Consider the following 23397-nt stretch of genomic DNA (forward strand, 5'->3'; position numbering starts at 1 on the left):
GGCTCCCCTGCACCCTCTGTCGGAAGGTGGGGAGGAGGGTAACTCGAGAATCTGCCACTTGGCGTCCACCAGGAGGGAAAATGGCGCCAGGCGACACTTCCTTGCACCAAGCCCTCATTTTCGATTTCAATCATTACATAGAATTTTGCTTTAAAATGATTAATAAGTTTGAATCCATATAGCAAGTTATAGATTAACAGCTGCGGGCCCCACGGGCAAGAACAAAAGAAACTTCATTGTTGCGCTTCATCCATCAAACCTCTAATAAGAAATGTCAGGACTTTGGTCCTTTGCCTTCCGACTTGGAACAATAGGCCACTTCGTTGGACTCTGTGTGGCCTAACACCAACCCCAAAAGTGAGTACGTTCACCTGTGAGGAAAAATACGACCCTGGATTTACAATGGCCCACTGAGCCAAGAAAAGGAAATCTCAAATATGTTCGTCTGGGCAGTGACCCGGCCGGCAATCCTTAGCTGGAACAGGCACCTGGGAGACTCAGGTTTTCACAGTGCCTCAAGAAAAACATCCAAATGATGCTCTTGCAAGTTATATGCCTGCAATTATTCCAAAAACAACACCCTGAAATAGATGAGCCAATGGGTCAGGAAACGATTTTCCTCAGAGGGTAATGTCTTCGGCAACATGTCAGCCTGGGGAGTGATTTACGGGCCGACCTTGCAGGTATTATGGGCTGTCCTCCCAGAGCCAGGCCTCGCTTGTCTGGGCCTCGCTGCCTCCCACCAATCTGAGGCTGGTTCTGCCTCCGCCGGCAGTTTTAAGCAGACTGTGGGCTCTTTGACACAACTGCTGGGCTGGCTTTCGCTCTCCCCCGTAAGTGCACCTTATGTGTCTCCAAGGCTCACTCAGCTCCTTCCTTTCGGCTCCAGACAGTTTTTCCGACTCACTCAGCATTTCCACCCGCTGCCGCCGGGGTTCAGGCCGGCCAGCAGCCGCCTGACCTCTGATGAACTCGCCTCTGTTCTACTCCTTCGAAAGCCTCCTTTGCCTCCTGGGTGAGCTCATCGGACCCGGGAGCCAAAGGGAGCCGAGCCGGGCCCAGCATCTGCCAGGAAGTGTTCGGAAGGGGCAGTAAAGCACTTTCCTTCCTCCCGTGAAGATTTACTCCTGCGCCAGGCTCTGCGCTAGGGGCCAAGGAGGCGACACCGGGTAAGGCGAGGGCCCTTCTAGAGGGGCGAGAGGTCAAAAGCCAAGCAAAACACCAAGCACCATGACAGGCTGTTGCACTAAACAAAACAGAGTGATAAGGAGAGAAGGTAAAGGGGACGTGCGTGCAGGGTGGGGGTGAGGGGTGCTCCCACCTGCCTGTGTGGTGGGTGTCCCCTCTGGGCACGCATGGCCCAAGGGTGTGTGGCTCCAGGAGCAGACGGTGCTTTTGGCAAAGGAAAGGGTCTCCCCTCCCCCAGATGGATACAGCCCCACTCAGCGCACATGGCTTGGCGGGCAGAGCAGGGCTGACGTGCCTGCCCCCTCAGCCAAGCATTGCCCCACCATGAACAACCTGCACATGTCTGTGGGGAGGCCCTGGAGCTAGTCCTGGGGAAAAAAAAAAAAACATTCAAGGAGACACTTGAGGACCAATGTGACGGGCTGAGTGGTGTCTCCCCCAAATTCATGTGAAAGCCCCAATCTGCCAGTACCTCAGGATGCGACCATCTTGGGAGGTGGACCCTCTAAAGAGACGATAAAGTGAAAATGAGGGCTGAAGGTGGGCCCTAATCGAATCTGACCGGTGTCCTTGTAAGAGGAGGAAGTTTGGACACCCAAGGAGACACCAGGGATGTGCATCCGCAGAGGACACAGCAAGAAGGCAGCCATCTGCAAGTCAAGGGGAGAGGCCCCATGAGAAACCAAATCTGCCAACACTTGATCTCAGACTTCCAGCCTCCAGAGCTGTGAGAAAATAAATTTCTATAGTGTAAGCCACCCAGTCTGTGGTATTTTGGAGGGAGCCATCCAACTTCCAGGCAAAGGGGGAGGCCCTGAGGCAGGGAAGTATTTGGGGTTTTGAAGACCAGAAAGGCTGCCAGTGGGGCTGGATCCCGGTGAAGCAGGCGGACAGGTAGGACCTGACGTGGTGGGGGAGGCAGCGGCCTCGTGAGGGGCCCTGTGGGCGGCAGCACCTGGGTGCAGCTCAGGAGGAAGCCCTGGGTCTGACGAGCCTGAGGTGGTCTTTCTGAGCAGGGCCTGGGGCTTCCTGAGGCCCACGGCTTGGAGGCCACAACTCTTGGGCCTGACACACTGTCAGGAAGTGAATGCTACGCGTATGAATAAGTCATCCCAATGATGCTCCTCCTCAAAGTCTTTCTAGAGAGTTTGTCCCCCCCAAGTGTCCCCATTTGTCAAGAGCTCTTTGTGTTTCTACTGAAGGCCCATGAGGAGTGACACCTGAGCTGTCCCTTTGAGCAAGGCTCTCCTTCCTGCCTCACGCACCCTTGGGGCGAGAACCATGCCTCGTCCCTTCTGAGCTCCCCAAAGGCTCTGGACTGATGGGTTACTGTATGTCCTACTCTGTTCAGGCTGCTATGACAAAATCCCACAGACTGGGTGCCTTATACACAGCAGACATTCAGCTTCCTCAGCTCTAGAGGCCAGACGTCCAAGACTAAGGTACCAGCACGGTCAGGTTCTGGTGAGGAGCCTCTTCTGGGTTTCGGACTTCTCACTCTGTCCTCACACAGTGGAAGGGCTAGGGAGCTCTGTGGGGTCTCTTTTATAAGGGAACTAATCCAGTTCATGAGGGCTCTCTGGACCTAAGCACCTCCCAAAGGCCCCACCTCCTGCTACCATCACATTGAGCACTGGAATTTCAACCTATGAATGTGGGGGGACAAAAGCATCCAGATCATAGCACTGTGGAAGCCTTCAGCTCACCCCCCACCCCTCACCCCACCCCTGCTCTGCTCTGTGCCCATGCCTATAAGAGGACCTGTTGTATGTGGCCAATTGGCCCAAACCCAACTGTAGCCTTTAGAAGAAGCAGCCGTCAGCATTGGACACCAAGCTTCCAGTGCCATCACCAGGAAGAAAAATTCTTTCTTGTTTGGCATCATTTAATCCCCCCTCATCTGCTGTGCTGGCCTTGTAGGGTGCCGATTTTGCTGGGCTCAACCGCTCCCCGGAATCCCCCTCCCTGTGGAGTTCTGGTGAGAGTGGCCACCAAGGGAGGGTCTAAGCAGGACATCAGGGGGGCTGAAGGGGGCGGCAGTCATGGGGCAGCTCACGTGCGTCAGTTGTCACGTGTCTGCTGGCTCACCAAGCTGGAGATGGATCTTCCCCTGGATTTTCCTTCAGCATCCTGGACTCTAGGGAAGGGCCCCGGGTTCTATAAGACCCCACACCGCCAAGATCAGAGACAAGAACCGACACAGATTTCCGTCTGTCATGGACCCAAACTCATGCTTGTTCTTACTCTCGCCCTGAGGACAAGTCCCAGCCTTGGACGTGGGAGAACAGCCTTCCAGGGAGAGCTTAACCAGCCCGCCTATATGTAAGTTCAAATCCCTGGAACGGACATATCTCCCGGTGGGTTCTGTTTCTCTGATCCTGACTGATAGGTCTGTCAATCCCTGTCTGCTCCCACCACACCTGACCTGGGAGGCTGGACCCCGCTACAAATACAACGTTTCCTTTATTCAGCCCCTGGGTGGATTTGCTTGACATTCAGGGCAATGTGACTTTGGCAAAACAACTCTTGGAAGCCATTGATGGATTGACTACCTAACATGATGCTCCACATTTCTAATGAAAGGCAGAAAAGGAGAAAAATATATATATTTCTGGTACAAACTGATTTTGTGGGGAAAGCACAACAATGTTCAAACATATTTGGAAAATGTCAGAGTATTGCTTCTTCCAGAAAAGTAAACGGTTGTCCTGGGCGGCACAGAGTCATAAGGCCTAATGGGTGCTCTCACGTGAGTCCCTCATGGAGAGGAAAGCAGGGCAGGGGCAGGCCTCCTCGTTTTTCAGCTGAAGAAACTGAGGCACGGGGAGACACAGATGTGCCCAAGTGTCCATAACTTGAAAGCCAGAGGTTGCAAACCCAGGGGCCTGAGAACCCAGCCCAGGCCTTGGTTCTGTTTTACTTGGCACACACGGTATTTTTTGTCTGGTTCGGTTTGTGTTTTTTATTAGCTCCCAACATTTAAAAATCAGAACACTTGACCCTCTTCCCCCTCCCCCTCTAAAAAAAAGTCCAGATTTGCTATTTGGCAGGGGACCCTGGAAATGAGTAGAGACCGCCCCCTTTGGAGAGAGAGGGAGGGCCCATTTCCAATGGTCTAATCTCCCTATAGGACCTACAGTTTCCTGTTGGCATTTACATTTGAGCTCCTTTAAATCAGTAGAATTGAGACTCAAAGTCAGATCCATCTGATTCTAATTCTGCTGCTTTTCCAGTGGACCACGACACAGTCCCAAACATATCAAACATCCGTGTTTTCAGCCATTTGACAAATATTTACTGAGTGTCCTTTATGTGTAGCTTGAGGATGGTGGTAAACGAAATGGGTATCTGGGTGTGCGTGTGTGTGTGTGTGTGTGTATGTGTGCACCCACACACGTGCGGATATGTGCATCAGCACATACGATTATTCCCACGGATTTGGTGTGAGCGTCCTCTGATGTTCAACCCGGGAGCTGGCTATAATCTGGTGAGTACCACGCCAACTCCAGACACTGATGTCTGTCTGCCTATTTCTGGATTTGGTTTGCATTTCTGTCCACTCTTCTCTGAAAGGGTAACCAATGTGTCTTTTGGGGAAAATACCCGCATCACTTGAAGTCTTGGCTCCCCGATTCCTGTTCTGCAGCTGCGTGGAGGCATCCCAGTGAAACACACGGGCTCATGGGATGGCTAAGTCGGGGGACACGTGGGGCACAGCAGAGGACCAGTGGGCTGGGCGGTGGGACCAACCACCCCGGAGCGAAGTGAGATCTGTAGGCTAAAACTCAGAAAAATCCAAAGGAAACTGGAACGAATTGCTCACCTTCGCCGGAAGCCTTCTCTGGACACTGAGACTTTATTTATTAATTTTTTAAAAAGATTTTATTTATTTATTTGACAGAGAGAGACACAGCAAGAGAGGGAACACAAGCAGGGGGAGTGGGAGAGGGAGAAGCAGGCTTCCTGCGGAGCAGGGAGTCCGACGAGGAGCTCAATCCCAGGACCCTGGGATCATGACCTGAGCTGAAGGTGGACGCTTAACGACTGAGCCACCCAAGCGCCCCCTGGACAATGAGACTTTAAAGAAGGACCAAGATCAGCAGCAGGAGGGGGAAATGGGTGTTGCAACGTGCCACCATTGACGTGAAAACCTTTGAATGGAGCAAAAGCAACAAATCGGGAGCTTTCCTTCCTCCAAGAGCAGCATGGTGGTCATGAAGGAGGGCACGTGGTTGGAGGTCAGGGCCTTCGCACCCTTCTGTGAGCTGGCTGTGTGGCCTGGAGGAAGGGTTTCCTCTCCTGTTGCTTCCGCTTTCCCGTCTGTAAGATTGGACTCCAAGACCACTGAGCTCCCCTCCAGCTGTAACAACCAGGTGCAAACCACACAGTGTGAAACCTGCTGTTAGGGTTATTTTGCTTTGTATTTTGCCTTGTAACCACGCGGAGTTACTCATTCCACAGTATTACTAACCACTAACTAACATTTATTGTGTTTGCCCGTGCTGGGGATGCTCCAGCAATTTTATTTTTATTTATTTATTTTTTAAAGATTCTACCTATTTATTTGAGAGAGAGAGAAAGAGAGAGAACGAGTAGGGGGGAGCAGCAGAGGGAGAGGGAGAAGCAGATTGCACACTGAGCGGGGAGCCCGATGCGGGGCTCGATCCCAGGACTCTGGGATCATGACCTGAGCCGAAGGCAGACGCTTAACCCACTGAGCCACCCAGGCGCCCCTGCTCTAGCTATTTTAAATCTCATTTTAAACCCATCTAATCCTCACAACCACCCCTAATTTACAGAGGAGGAAACTGTGATACAGAAAAGTAAAGCACCTTGTCCAAGGTCATGAGGCTCTTAAGGGGTGGTCGATACCCACGCAGTCCCACTCCAGCGTCTGTGTTCTTGGCCAGCCCTCCATGAGGCCAGCTCTCTCAAAGTGGGTCTTGTTTGTCTGTGTGGGGTTTTTAAAGCTCCTAGATGAAGAGGCAGAGGCATCGAATGTGGTAGTACAATGCCGGGGTTAAGGGCTCGGGCTCTGAAGCCAGAGAGACTGGGGTTATATATGGTCTGCTGCCTTCTACCTGGGGGACCTTGGGAGTATCACTTTAAGCCTAAACTCGCTCAACTGTAAAATGAGGCTAATAATTGTACCAGCTCACAGGGTCCCTGTGGGGACGCAGTGAGAGATTGCGTGCGACACCTAGCTCATCCCTCCTAGGTGCATATCCCCCAGGAATGGATTCACGTGTGCGCCGATAGACGTGCCCGGGGACGTTCGTGTTCATAGGAGCACCCCTGGAAAGTGCCCACATGCCCATCAGCAGGACACAGCTGAATGGCAGGAAGTACTATGCAGCCATGAGAACAAGAGACATGCAACCACACACAGCAAAATGTGGATGAGTCTCCTAAGCTTTATGTTGAGTGAAAGCGGTAGACACAGAAGAGTACATGCTGTCTGATTCCAGGGATAACCGGTTCAAAACGAATCTGTGCTGTCAGAGGTCGGGGGAGGGGTTCCCCTGGGTGGGGGCAGTGACTGCCAGGGAGCGCGAGGGGGTTTCATGGATGCTTCGATGCTCTGTTTCTTCATCTGATGCTGGTTACACGGGCATATTCGTGAACATCCATTGAGCTGCATCCTAATGATATATTCCAATAAGAGTTTTTATTTTATTTTTTATTTTTTTAAGATTTTATTTATTTATTTGAGAGAGAGAGCACGCATGAGCTGGGGAGCAGGGAGGGGCAGAGGCAGAGGGAGAAGCAGACTCCCCTCAAAGCAGGGACCCCGACACGGGACTCAATGCCAGGACGCTGGGAGCACGACCTGAGCCACCCAGGCATCCCCAATAAGAGTTTTTAAAATAGACTATCTAATAATAATAACTATTAGTACCAAATGGCTAATAGCAAGTTCAGGGAGGGTGTTGTTAGAGGTCAGGGGAGTGGTGCCCAGGCTCCCCAAACTTGCTGTGGGAAAGAGGATGGTCTTCTGAGCCAGCTAGTGCAGGGCCTTGCCCCTCCGCACTCCACCTCTTCCTGGCTGTGTGGCCTTGGGCATGTTGCTTAACCTCTCTGAGCTTCAGCCTTATCTTCTGTAAAAATACCCTGTACCTCAGGAGGGTGCTCTGAGGACACAGCAGAGACTGGCCCCATATGTGGAAGGAACGTGATGGGCACTCCATGAGAGCTTGTCCTTCCTTTCTCCCTTGCCTTCCGGAGCACCTAGCACAGCACAGGGTATGCAGTAGGTATAATATAATGGCCTGCTGAATGACCAAGTAAAGTTTTTGAAAAGTCACTTGGCTGCTCTCTGAGCGGATGCACCTCGGGAATCAACAAATAAGTAAATCAATGAAATCCTCCAGTTTTTCACCCAGATGTGGATGGTCGGCCGGCTCAGAGGTCAGAACGTGGCTCCCCTGTGTTCCAGCCCTAAGGATATGTACTCCCTCTACCCACCTCCTGGCTCTATTGCTTTCATCCCCTGTCGCCTCGCCCTTGTTTTCTTCACCTGCCTCCAGAGCGAAGCAAAGAAGAAACTGCCCTGCATTCCACGAGATCCCCCTTCCTCTCCCAGTGGATTGAGTCTGGCCAGCCCCTAGCCACCAGGCCATCGTTACTCTGAGTTAGAGGCCGAGCCTATGGGGTGGGCAATAGCTGGAAGGGACCCCCCTCCCTCGGTGGCATGCGGAGCTCTGGGTCAGGTGTCCGAGTCCTAGTGACACAGGGATAGCCTTCCGCCGAGGGACATTGGGGGGCTTCCCCAAGTAGTACCCACACCTCTCTGTCTGCACCTTCGTGATGAGAATTGGATGACACCATGGCTTCCGTTTCACAGTAAGAGATGCTGAAAATCAGAGGATGACCAAGCCTGATGGAGGCTGCCAGGCCGGGAGGCAGCGGTGCCCAGGTCAGCCCCCTGGCCCCCAATCCAGGGCGCTCCTGTCCCAAGCACGGATGCCCACCGTCAGGTGGCCGATTACGCAGAGGAACGCTTGCTTTCAAGTTGCTGCCTTACTCTCTATCATTCCTGAGCCCCCAGAAACTTCCCCGTTCCCATCTTCATTTCACAACTTCAGCCACCAAATACTTATCCAGGGCCTTCTATGTGCCAGTCACTGGTCCAAGTGCTGGGATACAGATCCCGGTCCTCTTGGAGCTGAGAGTTTATTGGTGAATTCCAGTGCATACATTGGCTCGGCTGCATTAACAGAAACCAAGCAACAATGGCTTTAATAACACAGGTTTATTTCTCACTGCAAGTCCAGGTCAACAGCAGTCTTGGGGTGTGAGTGGAGGTAGTTGGCTTTGCTCCAGAAGTCATGGAGGGCCCAGGTTCCCTCCCCCTGCTCTACCAGCCCCCAGCATGGTGTTATCTTTCACCTAGTCAGAGCTGAAACGAGGGAAGTATAGGGCGGGCAGGGACCTTGAAGGGCCTGACCTGAGGGTTGCAGAGGTCACTCCTGCTCGCATCCCATTGGGCTGATCTTAGTCACATGGGTGTATCTAGCTGCAAGGGAAGATGGGAAATGTAGTCTCCAGCTGGATGGCTCTCCACCCAGGTAAAACTTGTGGGTTGTATTACTAAAAGGGAGACAAGAAGGAAAGATTGGGGGGCACTGTGCCATTCAGAGACAGACAACAATTAATACGCACTTTAGTAGCATAAGTCAGGTGGACAGGGATGACCTCTTGAAATGACATTTGAGTCTGAATGAATTAAGGTCACCAGCCATGCGCTAAGGAAGGGCTCCAGGCAGACGCAACAGCAAATATAAGGCCTTCGGTGGGTTGGGGTGGGGGTGGGGTGTGGCAATGAGCTTAGGTGTTTGAGAAAAGTAGCTAGAGAATGATACGAAGGGCCTGGCAGACCGTAGGAAGGGGTTGCGTTTTATTCTGAGGGTGAAGCATGTGTCTGGGGGAGGTGGGGGGGCAGTGGGACAGGGGTCGAGCAGTGAGACAGGTAGGAAGCTGCACACCAGTCTGGGTGAAGGATGGGCCCTAGTCAAGGTGTAAGCAGAGAGGGGAAAGAAGTTGATGAGATAGGGTTTATCCATGAGGAGGAGTAACTGCTAGGAAAATGGATTGGAGTCAATTTTGGATAGCTTTACATGTTTGGCTGGAAAAAAAAGAGAGAGAAATTTTATTTTGCAGGTGATTTTATTTTTTTTTATTTTTTTTAAATTTTTTTTATTCTTATGTTAATCCCCATACATTACATCATTAGTTTTAGATATAGTGTTCCATGAGTCATTGTTTGTGCATAACACCCAGTGCTCCATGCAGAACGTGCCCTCCTCAATACCCATCACCAGGCTAACCCATCCTCCCAACCCCCTCCCCTCTAGAACCCTCAGTTTGTTTTTCAGAGTCCATTGTCTCTCATGGTTCTTCTCCCCCTCCGATTTCCCCCCCTTCGTTCTTCCCCTCCTGCTACATTCTTCTTCTTCTTTTTTTCTTTCTTAACATATATTGCATTATTTGTTTCAGAGGTACAGATCTGAGATTCAACAGTCTTGCACAATTCACAGCGCTTACCAAAACACATACCCTCCCCAGTGTCCATCACCCAGTCACCCCATCCCTCCCACCCCACCCCCCACTCCAGCAACCCTCAGTTTGTTTCCTGAGATTAAGAATTCCTCATATCAGTAAGGTCATATGATACATGTCTTTCTCTGTTTGACTTATTTCGCTCAGCATAATACCCTCTAGTTCCATCCACGTCGTTGCAAATGGCAAGATCTTATTCCTTTTGATGGCTGCATAATATTCCATTGTATATATATACCACATCTTCTTTATCCATTCATCTGTTGATGGACATCTTGGCTCTTTCCACAGTTTGGCTATTGTGGACATTGCTGCTATAAACATCGGGGTGCACGTAGCTTTTCGGGTCCCTACTTTTGTATCTTTGGGGTAAATACCCAGTAGTGCAATTGCTGGATCATATGGTAGCTCTATTTTCAACTTTTTGAGGAACCTCCATACTGTTTTCCAGAGTGGCTGCACCAGCTTTGCAGGTGATTTTAAAGACAAGGAACAGCATGGTCAGAGTGAAGTATACCTGAGAAGGGTCATGTCCTTTCATAGACTTGGGGGGAAGCGAGTTTATTCAAGATGAACAAGAAGGGTTTAGGGGATGCCCTTGCAAGATGGCAGGGGACATGCCAAGGCCCAGCTTTTCAGGCTGCTGGAAAGTCTGGTCTGCTCGCAGCCAGCATTGAGAGCGCAGAGCCGCGGGCCCCGAGGATAAGATGGAGAAGGTTCTTAAGGACATGCATGCAACACGCGGTGCTCCCGAAGAGCCCAGATTGCCAGAAGCAGCAGCGGGAAGCCATTATGAAAGCTTGCACAATCTATTCTAGCTGAGAATGTTTCCCAATATAATTTACAAAATTTCAGTTGGAAATGCATTAGCAGCTGAGCAGTGAGGAACTTCTACGGGGGAAATAGGAAAACTAAATTAAAACCCCAGCTTCGAACATGATCGAACGGTGTGTGAGGCCCCTGCAGTCTTCTCTAACCTTTTCAAGTCCAAAGAGCCCTTTTGTTCAACCCGGTTTATGGGTTGGTTTTCATTTGATTTGGTTTCAGAAAGTTTTTATGGAATCCGTTCAAATGGCTGCCGATGAGCTCACATGCTAAACCATCCGTTTACACATGTACCATCAAAGGAGCGCAGAGGGAGAGAGAGACAGACATTTGAACACATACACGGAGCATGAAAGAAGGATCGAGAGGAAGAGAGACAGACAGGGACGGAGGCAGAGAAAGATGCAAAAATGCAGAAGGAGAGGCTGAGAAGGACACAGGGCACTTAACTTCTCTGTGCTGCCTTTGAAATCGTGTATTATAACCTCGAGCCGGTTTTCTTTCAGTCCTGCGGGCCATCTCCTTGTCCTGTGTGGGCACACCCACCCACTGGAAAGTTCGCTGGTAACTACAAGGCTGTTTACTTCTTCTTCTCGGGATTTCTGTGGCCTTTACCAAGGCAGGGACGTCTTTCCCCTCCACCCCTCCACCCCTCCACCCCCTCCACCCGACAGTGGCTTCTTAGGCTCTGGGCTCCTCTCGAAATGGCTCTCCTGTTCTTCTAGAGCAGACTCCAAGTTCCACTGGACATGGTAGAGTGAGTCACATCCCTTTGGGGACTTTAAACACAAGTGATGCCCTGGACAGAGTCTGAGCCGAGTGCTCTGTCCTCTGAAAACTGGGAGGCATCCAGTCCGCGGGCACCATGACCACGAAGCCAGTGAGGAGGGGTCAGGACGCCCCCGCCCCCTCCCCCAGTTGAGGGGCCATCCCTATTCCCACCGCTGAGCAGCCTGGATCCCTCCTCTCCTGGAAGAATCATGTTGGCCATCACTTGGAGTACCTACTGTATGTCAGTCAGGTGCTAGAGATCCCAGACAGAGTCCCTGCCCTCACGGAGGGGATGTTCTAGCAGGGAGACTGTAACAAGCAAGCAAACCCATACATAACTCAACTCCAGGTGGAGATCGGTGCTTGGCAAAAATAATAACAATGGAGAGGTAACAGTACATGGTTGGCAGAGGTGGTTTCTTCAGGTGGAGTGGGCAGGGCCGAACATTTGAACAGAGACTGAAATAATATGGAAGGAGAAGAGCAAGCAGACATGCCCCTGAGGTAGGAATGAGCCGAACATCATTGAGGAACAGAAGAAGGGGCGCCTGGGTGCCTCAGTCGTTTACGTGTCCAACACTTGATCTCAGCTCAGGTCTTGATCTCAAGGTTGTGAGTTCAAGCCCACACTGGGCGTGGAGCCTACTTTAAAAAAAAAGGGAACAGAAAGAAATGCTTTCACATTTCTTGGTATCATTTGGTGACCTAGAGAAGTGGAAAAAAGTGTCTGGAGCCTCCACTCACACCACCAATGTGCTTGTGTTACAGCCATAGAGTGGGTGTAAAATGGTTAAAGAGCACCCTCCCCCAAACCACCACGACCAGTGTCTGCAGCCAAGGAGGTACTTAATAACGGAGCACGGGTAACGTCAGAGAATCCATGCCTGACCCACCACGGAGCTGTCCACCTGAAGCTGCACAGTACATCTGTGCATAGAACTCAGGTTGCATACCACCTGAGTGTGGCAGAGCCCTCTCCCCGCCCCGGTAGTCTAGCCAAGCTGCTAAACACAGCTAAATCACAGCATGGCAGGTGTGGACACCGCGGCACCAAGCAAATAGCCCAAACCTAGGGGCTGCAGGCATTTTGCAAGATGCAATGGAAGCAGAGGGAAAACAATCAAACAAACCTTAAATCTTAAGATATAGAGAAGAAAGGGGCGCCTGGGTGGCTCGGTCAGTTAAGTGTCTGCCTTCGGCTCAAGTATGATCCCAGAGTCCTGAGATTGAGACTTGCGTTGGGCTCCTTGCTCCGCGGGGAGTTTGCTTCTTCCTCTCCCTCTCCCCTGCTTGGGCTCTCACGCGCTCTCCCTCTCTCTCCCTCTCTCAAATAAATAAATAAAATCTTTTAAAAAATAATTAAAAATTTTAAAAATTTAAAAATAAAATAAAGAGAGATTGGTGGAACTTTAAACATGCAGTTATAATTGTCAGTACCTAGCGAAGTTACACACAGAGAAATCAAGAATTCTCCACAATGGATGTTACATGCAGGCAGTGATTTCTGCCTAGGCTAGCCTAGACCACAGGGAAACGAGTTGATGTTGTAAACTTGGTTTATAAAAGAAGAGAGAAATCTACCGAGAACACAGAATTCTGCAGTCAGTCACACATGGATCATTTCCAGAGGGGAGAGATGAGAAATTAAGGCTAGAACTTCACTCTGTGTGTGTGTGTGTTTGTAACATGGTATCTATAATTTTATTATAATTTTTAACTATATGTATTTATATATAAACTCATCTGTGAATAGATAAGCCTTCTTCTTGGCTGAGTGTGTCATCCGTCATATTTGCCTCTTTTATGGGAAGAACTGAAACCAAAGCAGTAAATGAGGGGAAAGAAACAATGATTTTAAATCTGAGCTTCTTGTTGATTATGTTACAATTTGAAACATCTATATGGCAAAAAAAAAAAAAAAAAAGAAAAGAAAAGAAAGAAAAGGAAAAAGAGAGAGAGAGAAGAAGAAGAGAAGAAAAGAAAGAAACAAACGAATCCTAAACAAAGTCAGAAGCTAAGCAACAATGTGGGAAGCAGCATCACATAATAGACAAAGGGCTAATTTTTATTATTTACAAAGAGCTCTTACAAATCAATAAGGAAAAGACAAACAGCCCAATAGATACACGAGCAAAGTACAAGAACAGGCTGATAGCAGAGAAGAGCAAGGTATTTGGCCAGTAACATGAAAAGAAGGCCAATCTCCCTCATAATTAAATAAAAATAAAACATTATCTTAAAAAAAAAAAAAAAGATTGGCAAGGCTTAAAATTCATCCTAATTTGGAACCCCCTGAAGCAGCCCCTGAGACACAGGTTTGAGTGCAACTAGCTGATATGGAAGGGGTCCTTGGGAGCAGCGGGGTTGGGGCTTCAGAGGAGGAAGTGAAGGGAGAAGCGTGTTGCCCTGGTGATGGGAGCCCAAGTCCACTGAGGAAGTGGGGGGTGGTGTTGGGGAGGCACAGGGAGCCCTCAGAGTTCCTTCGACCAAGAGGTGAGGGACCTGGGGGGCTCACACACCCACCCCCGCCGGACACGGGTGAAAGGTTGCTAGGAGGGGCTGGTCATCAATTCCCCAGCCCTTCTGGCCTGCGATGAGCCCACATGAGCAAAGCAGCCCCCCACAGCCAGCAGAGCCGGAGGCAAGGGGATGCAGGGGTTGACAGTGAGCGGTTGGGCAAGCACCCAAATGCTAAGGGTAAAAGGATGGACGACCAGGGCAGCAACAGGTTCAATACAGAAGGTGACATGCTTTCAGGTCTCACGGTGTGCAAGGCACAGATTAAGTGTGTATATGTCTCATCATCTAGGACTGTAACCACTCATGATGTAGAGACGACTTCCATCCCCATTTTCAAATGAGCAGAGGCATGAAGGGCTTGGTTAAATAACTTTCCCAAGCTCCTGCAGCAATGAGGTGGTGGAAGGATGCTTCGTTTCAGGCTGACCAACTCCAGAGCCCAGTCTCTTAACATCCTCACCCACCATGGATGGAACGATAAATCTGGTACCGTCTTTTTGGAGGGTCACTTGGTGGTAACAGTCAAAATTTTAAATGCATGCATCCTGTGACTCAACAACTCCACTTGCAGATATAAATCCCACAGACATACTTGCAAAAGGGAGTCACTGCAGAGGAATACTAAAGCAATTGCCATGTTTTCAATGAAATAATAATAATAAAACCCCTGGAAACAATGTACCTGGCTGTTAAGAAAGGGGGGTAGAACATTTAAGGTATATCCATACGATGAATGACCATGGAACACTTAAATATAAGGGAAAGGAGCTATCTGTATTAAAACAGAAAAAGGTCAACATTTTTAAAAAAGTTTTAAATTGTTACTTTTTTTGAAAGAGAGTGTAGCAACAAATGTTTGGCGTAGCTCCATTTGTTTAAAAAGAAAAAGGATATCCATTTATTACATGTGCCGTAAAGATTCAAAGAGAACACTGATCAGGATTGAGAATCTGAGAGATAAGTGTGGGTGGGGGGATGTCTCATTTCTTACCCTATACCCTTCTGAATTATGTGAATTTGCTCACATGAATTACTTTTATAATGAGAAAGTCCTAGGGGCATTGGGGTTGTGAGTTCAAGTCCCATGTTGGGTGTAGAGATTACTCAAAAATAAAATCTTTTCATTTCTATTTATTTATTTGTTTGGGGGGGAGGAGGAAGAGGGAGAGAATCTCAAACAGACTCCACACTGAACAAGGAGCCTGATGTGGGGCTCTATCTCAAGACAACTGAGATCATGACCTTCGCCGAAACCAAGGGTCAGAGGCTCAACTGACTGAGCCATCCAGGTGCCCCCAAAATAAAATCTTTTTTTAAAAAGTCCTCATAAAAATCAATAAACTAATAAACAAACCAATCCATTACGCTCTGTGGGATATTAACACCAGGTTTCATGAGTCCTCCTTGACCTACTTCTCTTCTTCCCTGCCATTCATGCTTTCCTGAAGTATATCTTCTCCCTAGCTTTGGCAGGCTGCTCCTCTCCTTGGGATGCCTCATCTCTACACTGCTGCCTTTTCCAGTCCATATATCCTGCAAAGTCTAGCTCAATTACCATCTCCTTCTAGAAGCAATGCTGGCTCCTCAAAATCCCCTTTCCCTCCAAGTATTCATAGCATCTGTGGTCAGTACTGATCACATGACCTGAAATTTCAATTCCCCTCACTTTCTGTCAGGTCTCTCACGTTTCTGCTTTGTGTTCTAGTATTTATGTTTTCCCAACTCCTGGGGAAAAATCAGCCAAGAACTTGGGAAAATGAGAAAAAGTATTATAATTCTTCTGTGCGGATCAAAGCTTAGCAGTCAGCATGCAGATGTTACCCGATTTTGGAGGAATCTGTGGACATCAAGAGGAAGGAGAGGGCAGGAGACTGCCACATGGAACGGAAGGGGAAAGACCAGCGTATGTGGGAGCATCGGTCTCAATCTACTAGCTTGGTCTGGCTGGCCATTGTGTGTCTATGCCAACAGTGTGCCATTCTAGGGGCGCCTGGGTGGCTCAGTTGTTAAGCGTCTGCCTTCGGCTCAGGTCATGGTCCCAGGGTCCTGGGATCGAGCCCCGCATTGGGCTCCCTGCTCAGCGGGAAGCCTGCTTCTCCCTCTCCCACTCCCCCTGCTTGTGTTCCCTCTCTCGCTGTGTCTCTCTCTGTCAAATAAATAAATAAAATCTTAAAAAAAAAAAAGGTGCCTTCTTGCAAATAAAATAAATAATAGTGTCTATATACATAGTATACTTCACTCAAATCCTATGAGTAGAGTTCCAAGAAATAACAAGATTGGAAGGAAAATAAGTCCTTTGGCAATTTTTGACTCTTTGTGGTGCCTTCACTCTTGCTGGGCGATCTGATTGTGACGTTATTTGAATATTACCCAGTAATGTTCACTGGCACTTTCCGGTATGTGAATACTTGCTATAAGCAAATATTTGCCTATAGCAAATATTCTTCATAAATTTTCTGCAACGTTCTTTATAAATACTTGTTAAACATACTATTTCTTCTTTATCAAACAACTTTTTTAGATATCCATGAAGAACATTAAAAGTATTTTAAGGGGGTGCCTGGGTGGCTTAGTCGTTTAAGCGTTTGACTCTTGATTTTGGCTCAGGTCATGATCTCAGGGTCCTGAGATCGAGCCCTGAGTTGGGCTTTGTACTCAGCTTGGATTCTGCTTGAAACTCTCTCTCTCTCTCCCTCTGCCCCTTCCCCTGCTCAAGCCCTCTCTCTCTCTTTCTGAAATAAATAAATAAACTCTTTATAAAGAAGTATTTTAAGAATCATTTATGATTTCAGAAATTCCAATTTCTCATTCCCAAATCCCAAGGATTTGTGTCTGCTGGGAATTTGGAGGAGAAGGGAGGGAAGTGGGAGAAGCAGACTTCCCACTGAGCAGGGAGCCCAACATGCGGCTTGATCCCAGGATGCCAGGATCCGGGATCAGGACCTGAGCCGAAGGCAGACGCCCAACTGACTGAGCCACCCAGGCGCCCCTGCTTATTGGTTTCTTATTAGAAGAGCTTGGATGGCAAGATTTTCTGAGAAAGTGCCCAAGTCCCAGAGATGGCACACAGCCCCCTTCACAGTGCCCTCTCACCCACCAGCAGGTGAGCAGCACGGGGGGGCGGGTTGGAGGGGACAGTGCTTCTGCTCATGGACCGTGGGGCTAGCACGTGTGCACTTTCTTCTATGCACCAGATTCTCTATAAGCATATTGACGCTCACTTCTCTGAGCTGTAAACTTTCCATCTGCAAAATAAAGAAGTGAGAGAAGCCAATGATTTTTTCCCCAAGTGTTATTTTCAGTGGAATCTGACCCTAGGAGGACCCCAAGGTGGACTGTAAAAATAATAGCAATAATTAGTTATGTACCTGCTGTGGTTCTGAACACCGTAGACTTATTAACTTATTAAGCTTCACAGCGACTCATATGCCCATTTTACAGATGAGAAAACTGATGAGGCTCCAAAGGGGTTTGAGTAACGTGCCCAGGGTCCCACGTGAGCAATCTGGTTCCAGAGGTTGAAGTGAGAAGTTAGAGTGGGCAGTGGGGAACCAAGCCCTGTTCTCCTTCCCGTTTCTCCTCAAGGTGGCCCCACAAAAACCTTTGGGCTCCCTGGAATATGGCTGGAAAAGTGATCACTGCCCTAAATGATCTTCAACGTCATTTTCCATTTAGATCTAATTTAAAAATATTTTAATGCCGCAGCCCATTTTTGTAACTTGCTGCAATTTATAAATCCGTGGAACACTTACATCTTACGTGAGCATCACACAAACCCTCCAAGGCCGCAAAGGCTTGGATTCTTAACCTGTATTTACACAAGGAGCAAAAAGATTCAGCCTGAGGTCATACTTCAATTATATGGTGGAGGTGACTCTAGAAATCAGGTCTCCTGAGTCCCGGCTCAGGGTTTTTTTTTTCTAAAGCATATGAAAGCACTTTGTCAAGTGTGAACACTGTACAAATATTCAGTATTATTTTTCGCACCTACCTCTCAGCTTTGTACAAAGTAAGTGTTCAATAAGGGTCTGTTGAATTGAATAGTTGATCATGGCTGTTTTATGGCTATAGAATTAAAGTCAGGAAAGAACAATGGGAAATCTCATGAATTATGATTCTGTTTACCTTTCCATTGTCGAACCTAATCATTTATTTCTTTCAAGTATGCCTCCTGCTATCCTTGGGCTAACACACACACACAAAGGCGAACGGGCATTTGCTGATTATTCGTCAACTGCCCAGGAGGGTTGGTGGCCCAGAAGCACCAGGCTGGGGAGCAGTAGAAGGCATAATTCGGTCACCAGGCTGGGGAGCAGCAGAAGCAACCTGGTCGTTATGCCCTAACAGGACGGCCTTACAGCTCTGCACGAAGCCCCGAGAGCACGAGGGCACTGTTCATCGAGAGCCTTAGAGACCCGCAAACTCTCTGACCCAGAAATCCCAATCCTGGGAATGTATTCTACTAGGACCCAAGGATTTGGTCATAGAGCTGCTCATGGCAACACTGTTTACAAAAGCAAAATTTGGGGAACAGACTAAATGTTTGCCATAGAGAGTGGGCTCAGTAGATTATGTTAAATCTTGTCTGTGGACTCTTGTTGAGCTATCGGGATTTTGTGTCTGGGGCAAATCCTGTAATCACACGAGATAATGTTCACAACCGATTTTTCTAAGGCGGGGAGAAAAGCGAGTTATAAAATAACCAGGCTCAGATATGTACATATATTAAATGAAGTTGCAAACACGTCAACTAAAACTCAACAGTCGTCTTCTCCTTATCAATGGGATTATGGATGGCTTTACGGTTTATCATTTTGTTCATCCCTGGTTTTATAAGTAAGCATATTTACTTGCATAATGAAAAAAACAATAAAACTGTTGTGAAGAGATGCTATGCAAGAATGCATAATAGCACTGAAGTGTGATTGTGTTAGAGTTTCGATAATAGTAACAATGGCAGGTGACATTTATTAAGCGCTGTTTCGTGTAGCCATTCTTCTAAATCTTCTACCAGCTTCCTTCCTTCTGTCCTCACAAAAATTACGTGAGGAAGGCACTATGATCTGTCCCCTTTACTCAGAGGGAAATCTGAGGGTCAGAGCAGTTGAGATGGAAATCATGTGCATCGGCATTCCGCCTCCTGTGAAATGTGAAAGCAAAAATAACTCATTTGTATGTGTGCACGTGTGTACGCGCAAACGCGTACATCTCTGCTTTCTACCCTTATGTGGTGGGCTCCAGAATCATCTTTATGCTTTCCTTTTGATTGTCTCTAATTTTTCCAAAATGAGGCCATCCAGAGACTTTTTACTAGAAAAAGCAGAAGGATTTTAAGGTTGGAAAAGAAAGTTTGCCACGGAGGATCCACACTCCACGTGTACCTATGGAAAACAAAGGGTGGGTATATTCCAGAGGAATAGAATTCTAGCTCCTCAGAAGGAGCTAGAATATCAAGTCGATAAAGAGATTCCTGGCCAGTTGCCTGGGGCAGAATCTATGTCTTTCTTATTCCCCTCTGCCTCCCTCTTGCAGACCAGGATCTGGCTCCCAGGAGGAGGTGCTCCATCAGGGAGGGACTGACCTGGGAGAGCCCTTGGCTGCCTTCTGGAAGCTGCTGGCCTGAGCGAGAAGCCTCCCCCAGTGCACCCCCTGCAGCTTCTCCTCAGCCCCCTCTGCCATTCCATAGCCCAGCTGGCCTGGGGAGTAGACAGACTTGCATGCACCATCTAATTCTGTCAACGGTGAGATTGCAAGCAAGTCATTCCATGTGCCAAAACCCATGGTTGTCTTTCTTTCTGTGAAATATGCACTGTATTATAACTGATCTCATAGCATTTGGGGGCTGATAGAACCAAGAGCCCAGCACAGTGCCTGGCACATAATAGATACTCAATAAAATATAGCACTAGGATTACGCATTATGACCTATTCATAATAACAATGTTACGATTATTCATTTTGCACACCTCCCCCTTTCAGACTCCCATGCTAGCTTGGGCCTCTCAAATCCCGGTCTTTCCCCAGCCCGCTACCAAAGTCTGCACTTTTGTCTTTTCCCCCTGGAAAACCTTTCAGACTAGAGCCAGTTTCTCATAGCCAAACTCAGCCAATAAAATTAATTACCATGGAAGTACTAAGAGTTAACCCTAGCTTCACACTTGTTTCTATCAGAGACCTTCAATGCCTTCACTCAAAAGAGTGGGCAATAATGTGAGTGTGGGCTCTGTACCTTGCTGATTTTATAGGATAATCAGGACCTGGTTCCCCGAGACAGGGAGGGTCCCAGAGGGGCGTGGAGACTCACAGCCTCACCCACATTTCCTGACCTTTGACTCTTTCCAGACTTTCTCTTTAAGGCTCTAGATTTTTTATTGTCATGTTTTATAAATTTTTATTTGCAACACATTAAGACAGATGAGCGTGGAAATCCTTGAAGTTGCTCCCAATAACCCAGCCCCCTTATTATGACCGTAACCTCACCGTGTAGGGCATTTCCATAGTCCAAGGATCAAAAAGAAGCTGTTTGCTTTGGCCGAGCAAACGGCCGCCCAGCTGTACAACCAAGCCTAGGCATCAATAAGGCCAAGAATGCATTTAGGGAAGGTGTGGTAACGCCATAAACACAGAAGATTATGGACTTAATGGTTGGAAAAGCAGAGGAGAAAATAGATTATTCTTAGTCATCGCTGCAAACTTGGAGCCATATGCCATAAATACATGGTTAGCCCATCAAAATGACGAGCCGGGGGTATGAAAACCAGAAGATACTCAGTTTTCAACTCACTGGTCTCACTGCTCAAACGCAATCCTCTGATGGCTATATTTACGACTCCATCGCTCCAGATTTGCCTTATTCCAAATAAATCATCACCAATCTCACTGACCCAAATCCCATTTCTTACTAAACATCTTCAATCTCTCTCTCTTGAGCCTAAATGCAAGTGCAGTAAAAAATATTATGAATCCTTTAGGGTACTTTTCACCAATTAAAAGTGGTATATTAAATTTCTGAAAACCTTTGTAATCTGCAGTATAAAATCACATTTTATGGTAGCAGATAATTTAGAATCCATAAGCTAATTAAATGAAGTGAATGACAACTGTATTCTCTAGATAAATGATATATCAGTCACAGATAATGTACAAATTTAAGGGACTGGAACCTTTGGGAGAAGAGAAAAAAAAAAAACAATGAAAATATTTGAGTCACAATTGTTGGTCCTTATACGTAAATCTGACTAATTACATTAACCGCATAATGGAATTAATTGCTGGAGCCTTTTTTGCCTCCAAATCTGCACAGAGCTATGGGAATAGGACCTTCTGCTGTTAGAGAGCCACCATCTCATAATACTGAGCTATGCTGACTGCTGAGGCTCCTGGATCTGGGGAGAGGACACGAGGTCTCTATCCCTGCCCCACGTCTGGGGGGAGGGGGAGCATGAACTGCATGAACCGCAGCTATTGATGAAAAGGGGGAAAGTTTCCAAATCAAGATGTAAAAACAACACCTAGTGAAAGTGTCCGAAAGCCTCAGAATCATATAACGTTAAGTAAGGTTTAGAAGAAACTTTAAGATCACCTAGCTCAGTGTTGAGAAGGATTATGAGGCTGTGTTTAGGCTCAACGAGCAAGAGCACAGTGATCAGCCAGAAATGTCTGGCGTGGACTTGGGAGCAATAGGACATAGAGGCCAAACCTGACCAAGGTCAGATCATTTAAGAAACGAGGAGTCGGGGCGGGGGTGCCTGGGTGGTGCGGTTGGTTAAGCACCCAAATCTCAGTTTCCGCTTAAGTTGTGATCTCAGGGTTTTAAGAACAAGCCCTGCATCAGGCTCCATGCTCAGTGCAGAGGCTGCTTGTCCCTCTCCCTCTGCTCCTCCCCCTGCTTATGCTCTCTCTCTCAAATAAAATAAGTAAATCTTAAAAAAAAAGAGAGAGAAATGAGGAGCGGCGGGGGGCGGGGGGCGCTGGGTGGCTCAGTAGGTGAGAATGCAACTTTTGATCTCAGGGCTGTGAGTTCGAGCCCCACACTGGGCATGAAGATTACTTTAAAAAAATAAGGAGTCAAACCCCAAAAGGTGAGGGCCAAAGGTGCCTAAAGTGAAAAGGTGGTTAGTGGTCAGAACTGGGAAGAGATTACAAGAAGCTGAGCTTTTCTCACAAAGCACCCCCGAGAGTTCCCCAGCATGTCCTACAGCAATCCTGACCCTTCTAAAAGACAAAAAGGAACACAGTTCATTCTGTATAATACTCACAGAAAAGAAGTACATCGTCATGGATCCCAAGCTTCTCCAGGCCAAAGCCAGCCCTCTCTAGGCCATAAATGAAGCTCCACCGACTTCAGTCAATCAGAGAGATTGTTTCAATGTTGCACACCCAGACATACAGAGAAAAAATCCAACTGTTTCAGGAGATCTAAGGTAGGACTGAGTATCTCACGCATAATAGAAAAAGATGCGAAGGTCAGAGTAGATGGGCTAATAAAGCTACGAGGAAAACCATCACAAATTAGATCAGCTAGAAACATGACTTCACTTATTTCCTGAGTCCCCAGTTCAAGGAAAAAAATCTGTGATAAGAGGAATGGAGCCTTGCCTTTTTCATGTGCTAAGCCCAGGCATGGTACTGAGCACAGAACAGGTGGGCTCTAGGCCCTGTGTGATATTGAGTGTCTCCTGCTTGGACTCCAGAAGTCAACTACTAGCAGGTACCTGCATGCAAATGTGTCAGTGAGACCTCTCCCAGTCGTAAATGCCAGAAATCCGACTCAGACTAACTTAAGCAAAAAAAAAAAGGTGATGTGGTTCAAGCAACTAAAGAGATGATTTCAGGCATGGTTGGATCCAGGAGGTCAAAAGTTGTTCATTGGATCTTGGATCTGTCTTCCATGCTTTGGTTCTTCTTTCCGCTTATTGGCTCCATTTTAGGGCAGATCCCCCATGGAGCAGCACCAAGCAGCTTTGGGCTTCTATCCTTCCAACTTCGAGTCCATCAGAGAGAAAAAGAGACTCCCATGGTAGAAGTCCAGGTCTGAGTCTCACCAGGACTTGGGTCACATGCCCAGCCCAGAAGAACTCACCCTGGAGAGGGGGAATGAAGTGTTCTGATTGGCCCTGATGGATCTCACATCAGTCCCCATATATTCTTACCAAGATTTACTAAGTCACCGGCAAGTTTTAAGTAGTATATATTGTCGAAGGTACTTTGGGGTTGTGGGGGTGGGGAAAGCTAACCCCCTTCAAACGACATGGACAGACCTGCATTCTTCTCCACAGGGCGATGGCTCCCCAAAGGAAATCCAGGCTTTTGCAACTCCCAACGACAGGTCTTACCAGTGGGGGTAAGGGAGAACTCGGGACCTTCCTGAGTAGCCCCCAGAGATGGTTAGAAGAATAACCCCCAGGAAGAAGGGGTGGGGATCTGTGAAGCCCACACGAACTCAGTTGTCAATGAATGCTTCCCCGTAGAGGGAAGAGAAAGCGGGGTCCTGAACAGGTTAATGTCTCCTGATAAATAGCAGGGAGAGAGACA

Source organism: Phoca vitulina, unplaced genomic scaffold (genome assembly GCF_004348235.1).
Source record: "Phoca vitulina isolate PV1807 unplaced genomic scaffold, GSC_HSeal_1.0 scaffold30, whole genome shotgun sequence".
Classification (NCBI taxonomy): domain Eukaryota; kingdom Metazoa; phylum Chordata; class Mammalia; order Carnivora; family Phocidae; genus Phoca; species Phoca vitulina.